This window comes from Silene latifolia, chromosome 4, assembly GCF_048544455.1.
Source record: "Silene latifolia isolate original U9 population chromosome 4, ASM4854445v1, whole genome shotgun sequence".
NCBI classification, from domain to species: Eukaryota; Viridiplantae; Streptophyta; class Magnoliopsida; order Caryophyllales; family Caryophyllaceae; genus Silene; species Silene latifolia.
Window position 1 is genome coordinate 50,962,378 of NC_133529.1, and position 6,253 is coordinate 50,968,630.

At 38.6% G+C, this 6,253-nt stretch overlaps 1 long non-coding RNA gene across 1 annotated transcript; it reads left to right on the forward strand.

The window, feature by feature from the left end:
- Positions 1–2,547: 2,547 nt before the first annotated feature.
- Positions 2,548–4,917, forward strand: LOC141652231 (uncharacterized). The gene is made up of 3 exons (XR_012547058.1): positions 2,548–2,861; positions 2,960–3,069; positions 4,757–4,917. It is a non-coding gene; the product is annotated as an uncharacterized LOC141652231 (long non-coding RNA).
- The last annotated feature ends 1,336 nt before the right edge of the window (positions 4,918–6,253 follow it).

Consider the following 6,253-nt stretch of genomic DNA (forward strand, 5'->3'; position numbering starts at 1 on the left):
TTATTTTCCCTTTTCTTTTCTCAAATTATCCGTTTTAAGTGTATTTTCGACGTAAATCAATCAAACCAATGTAATTATTGTAATTTTAATTATTGTATTTTCTCGTATTCTTTATTATCGTTTGTTTGTATGTTTTCACATGTAATCCACCTTAAATTCCTAGTTCGACCCAATTGTATGCTAAATTACATGTTCACCGACTTAGTTAATTCTCACATGCTAGGATTAAAACGTTGTTTGTTGCATTGCATGCATATAATCGCCAATATATCGAGTATAGATAACTTACCTAATCATTAGTATATGCCGCTATTGAGGCGGGCGGGATTCGGTGTTCGATCAAAAGAGCTTCCTAATACGTACCCTCACTCCTTACTCTAGATCTCTGTGAACATCCGTGTTCATTGGCATCTACGAGAGTCATTCTAGACATAGAATGCTAAGGGTAACGAGTTCTTGGTGTTCATGTCACTACTTTGTGTCTTGACATGACACGAGGTATTCGAACGGCTTGCAATTTTCCACAATAAATTGGTGGCGACTCCACAAATGCAAACGCTTGTTTTCCCAAGCGAACCCATGGGCCCGCGTCCACAGTTTGGCGACTCCGCTGGGGGTTAATACACTTACGTGTTGCCAAGGATGAAACTTGAACAAGGTTAGGGAATAGTTTATATGAGACGGTTGTCGGTTTTCATAACTCGGTCTTCCTAGATCGTTTTATTCGGCCTTCCTAGGCCCAACCCAACCCATTCGACCAATCGTCCCGTCTGGACAGTCCAAATTCTTATTTGGGCCTAAGGATGAATAGCGATTGACATCAACCATACCATGGTGCTTACTCCTGTTATATCAAGGGCTTTCACTACTCGAGGAAATGGCCTAGGAATCGGCCTTACTCCTGTTTGGTACGAGCCTCTCTACAGACCCCGGGTTTGATTCTTTGGTATGGCAACCCACCCTTTAAACCAAAACCCTTTTAAATGCACTCAGCATCCCGTTATAATGCTTGTATTATATGTGATCACCATTTTCTAAACGAAACCATGACGAATTTTGTAAAATCAAAACCTCTTTTAAAAATGTAAAATTTTCGAAAAAGGCTACATTTAGCGCAAAGCCAGTCGAAACTCTGTCCAATTGTCGAGTTAAAATTCGGGCTCCAAAGCCCATTTCGAAACCTCACTTCGAGTCTACTCCTACAACTACACTATAATTGACTAGGACCAACATTTTCAAACTTTGTCATTTCTTCAAACCTCACTTGGCACAAGTGGCACACTCCCACTTCATGAGTCAAACCTTTTCTTTGAGTAAGTGCGCTAGAATGGTCGATCGTGTTTTGATTCGTCGTCGATCTCTTATCCAGTTTCCAAGATGCCTGGAACTAGTCACGCAAGTGTCAATGGACAACCACCGAATGGTAATGATATAATCCTAGCCGCGTTAATGATACGTGCATTTTATATAGTCTTTTTGGCCTATTTATGCACGTATTTCTATGCTAATATCGTATTTTATTGCTACGAAATACCCCGAATATGCTACTTTGGTTTATTTTGTCTTAATTGCAGGACTGGACCAGAAAGTAGTGAAATCAAGCCATTTACCGTCCGTTTTGCATGCATTTGGAGGAAGAGTGAATTTGGAGCGGAAATATTGCTGTCTTGGGATGCGTGAAGCCATTTCGGGAGCTAAAAGGACAAATCATAGCTGAACTAACGAGAATTATGAGCTGCTGAAGTTAGTTTTCACTCGATCGAGTACTTTATTGGTCGATCGAGTGGATTTAGATCAAATAATTAGTCGATCGAGTAGATTAACTGGTCGATCGAACAATGTTTATTTAAGGTTTAGTCGATCGAGTGCTTTTACTGGTCGATCGAACGGTCTGAGCTCTTATTTGCTCGATCGAGTGGTGAGTGGATTCGCTTATGGGCTTGGGCTTTTTAGTTTATTTCCGTCATTAGGTCAAATAAATCCTATTTTCTTATAAATAGGAAGGTATTACGTCATTTGTAATCTCTCTTCTCTTCGGCTGGACCGGTGACGATCCTAATACACCGTTTCACATTACTTTATTTCTTATTTTCAGGATCTATTTCTACTGTAACTCTTTCTCTTCCCTTTCTTCTTAATTTATTTAAATAGTTATTGTTCTTAATTCCTTTATTCTCGTTCTTCCTTTACCTATGTCTAGCTAAATTGTCCTGCTAGGATTAGGTGATTCAATAGACCTGAAACACCCCGTAAATTTGAAGACCTTTATTATATTTTAAGAGTAATATTTTAATCTATTTTAATTTAATATTAATTTATTTGAAATAAAATTTATTTGATAAAATATAACTTTATTTTATTTTGAAGAAATGTAATCATTTTTGATAGTTTAGAAATGTTTAAAAGTGATTTAAACTATATTTAAACCTTTTCCTTTGTTAAAATAGATTTCGGATAAAAGTCGTAAAATTGGGATTTTCCCATTTCTTCCGATCGTTGGGTAAACGAGTTTGGATATTGGGCATATGAGTACTTAATCTTTTAGTAAAATCGTGTTTAAGAACTTTACTTTTCTCGGAAATCGCGTTCGACGAATATTTCTAATTTCCGTCGAAACGAACCAAAACGTAAACAAATGACCCATCTCCCCATGTCTTTGGCTGGCCACCTACCCTCCATTTGTCCCCTCTTCCAATTTTCATTTCCTCCATAACTCAATCTATCTCCTCCTTCTCTCAAACACCAAAAACCCACTAAAAATCCTCCTTACAATCCCTAAATCCACCATAAATCCTTCATTTCTCCACCAATTTGCATAAAAATTATATATTTGGAATCCTCTTTTCATCCTTCATCTACTAGTAAGCTTTATTTTCATTTCCCCCAATTTTTGTTTAAGACACTTTTTTTTAGGGTTTCGAATTTAAGCTTAATAATTGTGTTTTTGTTGTTCTTATAGGTGAAGAATTTGAAGATGAGTTAGGTGACTCATATGTTGTTGAAGATGAAGAGTAATTTTGGGTTTTAGAAGATTTCTCAAGTTATTACTTGTCTCTTTGCTAGCTTAAGGTAACTATTCCGAGTTACTCGACGAATTAATGTCACATTAGTAGTTGTATTTGTTGTTTGTTGTTGTTTGTTGTTGTTTGAGACGATCTTGTTGATAAATGAATGAATGGAGTAAGATGAGTATGCTTATGTTTAATTTATGTTACCCATTTGTATATTATTGTTTGGACCAAATTTGGATGAGGAATTATGTGTTGTGACAAGTCCGTGTTTTGGCTGGAACGCGTTTGTACCAGACCGAGACGGTTTCCAATGTTTCCAAAAATATGACAAATTGAACGGCGTCGAAAAATTAGGTGGTTTAGCCACTTGAATCACTCAATTCGGAGTCCGTATGAGTAAATGGCGTCGTTTTATCGATAAAATTTATAGAAAAGTTTACCGTTGTGTGAGACGGCTATTTATGCTATTTTATTATGCGAGAATTTTGTGGAATTAGTTATTTTGTAAGTTGGAATATATTTTCTTATGTTGATAGTCTTTCACATGATAGAAATTGGAATAGTGCATGAAAATGATATTGTAATGAATTTTGTGATTTGGGCCAAAGTAGGCCAAGACTCTGAGCTGGGCCAGATTGACCGAACGAGTTTGGTCAAGCTAGGTTTAAACCGGTCAGCCTCGATTTGACCGATGACCCATCGCGGGACTCGGGTCGAGGGTTTGTCTTTGACGTGAGATTGGTTGTCATTGGATGTTTTATGTTATGCCTTGATATTTGTAATTATCATTTCACATGTTGGTTGTTGGATGCTTTGGATGCCTTATACTTGAGTCTTGTTGCCTCTTTGCCATTTTAGCTTGTTCTCATGGATTATGGTACTGTTGGTTAGCTGGAATTTGGATTATTATTGATATTGGAGATATTGTTGGATTGTCGGCTGAATATGCTCTTGCGTAGCCTTTCATATGCTAGGGTGTGTATGATCATTTTTGTGTGCAAGTTTTGACTCTTTGCCCCTCTTATGGTTAAGTGGGTGTCCTACTTGTCTTGTGTGGTGTTGGTATCTTAGACCATCGTCATAGATAGGCCATTATAGTCTTTGACGAGTGTATGTTCACAGCTTAATAGCCTTTGTGTCTTAGCTTGGTCGGTTTATATCCAAGTTAGGGCATGACGTCCTGACGTACTCGTAGAAGTATGTGGTCAGCTTAAGTACTAGCCAACTCTTTGGTGGACTCCTTAGGGGTACTCATGTGTGTGATCATGGGTCTTGGATGCGGTATTTTCCGCATGTCGCTAGGTCTGCGCAGGTTTAGGACTAGGGTGTTTACCTTACCTCGTGGTTTAGACTCGAGTTACAGAGTGACTATTGACTGTACTAGGAACTTATGCATGTCTCTAGATATATTGTCCTTTCTTGTTTGATGATTCTATGAATCATAGAAGGTGAGATGCAAGCCGGTTATGGTTGATAGAGTTTGGATTCCTGGATGTTATGTGATTCACATGATAGTGTAGTATGAGTCGGTCTAGTATTCACATGCTAGGACTATGTGTTGTTTTATTGATTGTTCACATGATAAGCACAATTGTCTAGCATCTATATGCTAAGGCTATGTGTTATTCATATTCATATTCTTATGTTTACATGTTATATTAATTATGACATTTTCGTGGTGGGAGAACTCGGAGTTACTCCCCACCGACCGTGGCTTTCGTATTTGTATAAAATGCGATTGACAGGTAGGTGATGCATATATGGGGTACATGGACGAGCTAGCGAGCAAAGTAACCTTGGGACCTAGATTGGCTTTATCTTATTGTGACCCTTAAACACTTTTTATGACATGTACTTTTGAGGGACATATGTCTCCCTTTTTCATATTTGGGTTGTATAACTTTGTTTCGCGACTTTAGCGATATTTTATTTATAAGATTTATTTTAGACCTTGCATGTTTGACACCTTCCCGTTTGGATATTTTTATAACAGGTTCAGGATTTAAAATTTACAGGTTTTTACCCAAATGAACCTATTACAAACATATCCATGCAGTTTTTATCTAGAATTATGTGTTTACTTTTCCGCAATAAGTGAGGGTGTCACAAGACCGATGTTAGTTGCTAATTAGGTTATTAGATCTGTCGTTGTTGTTGTAGTCTATGTTGTTAATCGCTGCTTTAACTGTATCCTGCTAGTTGATTCGAAGCAATTAGCCTTTTAATATCGGTAAACCTTGACCTGGACCGAAAGGTTGGAAGGGGTGAGACCTGCAGTGAACAATATGATGCTTTAGTGAGGGAGAAAGTTAAGCTAATAGCATTTTAGGGTGCCCCTTAGACCGACACATCGACTGATCTGTGACCTTAACTGTGATTGACTGACTTTTATTGATGACCCGAAGTCCTAGTTCTTCCTTCTCTTTCTGTTAATTTCTCTTATTCATCTCTCTTGCCTTAATCTCTCTAGTTTAGTCAAAACAACCAAAACCCCCAATAGTGACATTAGACAGATAGAATAGACAAGTAGATAGTAAACCGCCTCCCTGTGGAGATCGACCCTACTTACCGCTGACTTCTGTTAGTAGTACTTAGGTATTTTATTTTTGGTACATAACGACCGTATCAAATTTTGGCACCGTTGCCGGGGAGGCAACTATTTATTTATTTGTTTAATTATGTCTGTTTTTAGCCTCAGGGGATTTTTCCCTTGAGGCAGTTCTTGACTTTTTCTTTAGTGCTGTTTTGATAGGCCTTACAGGTTCTACCTAGACAGTTCTAGGTGAAAGATTGTCAAAGGGAAGGCTTGAGTACCTTTGACCCGTCACCTATGTTCCATTATATGGCGCATCAGGTGATTTACTGCGGGAGATGTGGTGCTGCTGAGCACAATGCAGCCTTTTGCATGGCAGAAAATGACGAAGTTTACGCGTTCCAGCAGCGCAGTCGAGCTAGTCAAGCAGCTGTAGTTGTGCCGCCACATCCACCCTATCAACGAGGCTACCAAGAGCCTCCGTTTGTCTGGCCACCGCAACAAGTTCCTCCTGATATACGGAAAAAAGAGATTGCGGAGCTGAAATCTTTGTTGGAGACGTTTGCACTCCAAGCGCAAGAAGATGATAGATGCACTTTTTCGCGATTTGATAAGCTCGTGTCTGTAATAGCTCAGTTAGCAGCTGAGTCGGATAATGGGCAACTAGAAGAGGTATACCTTTCCCAGAGCGGTTCTTCCCATGAAGAAA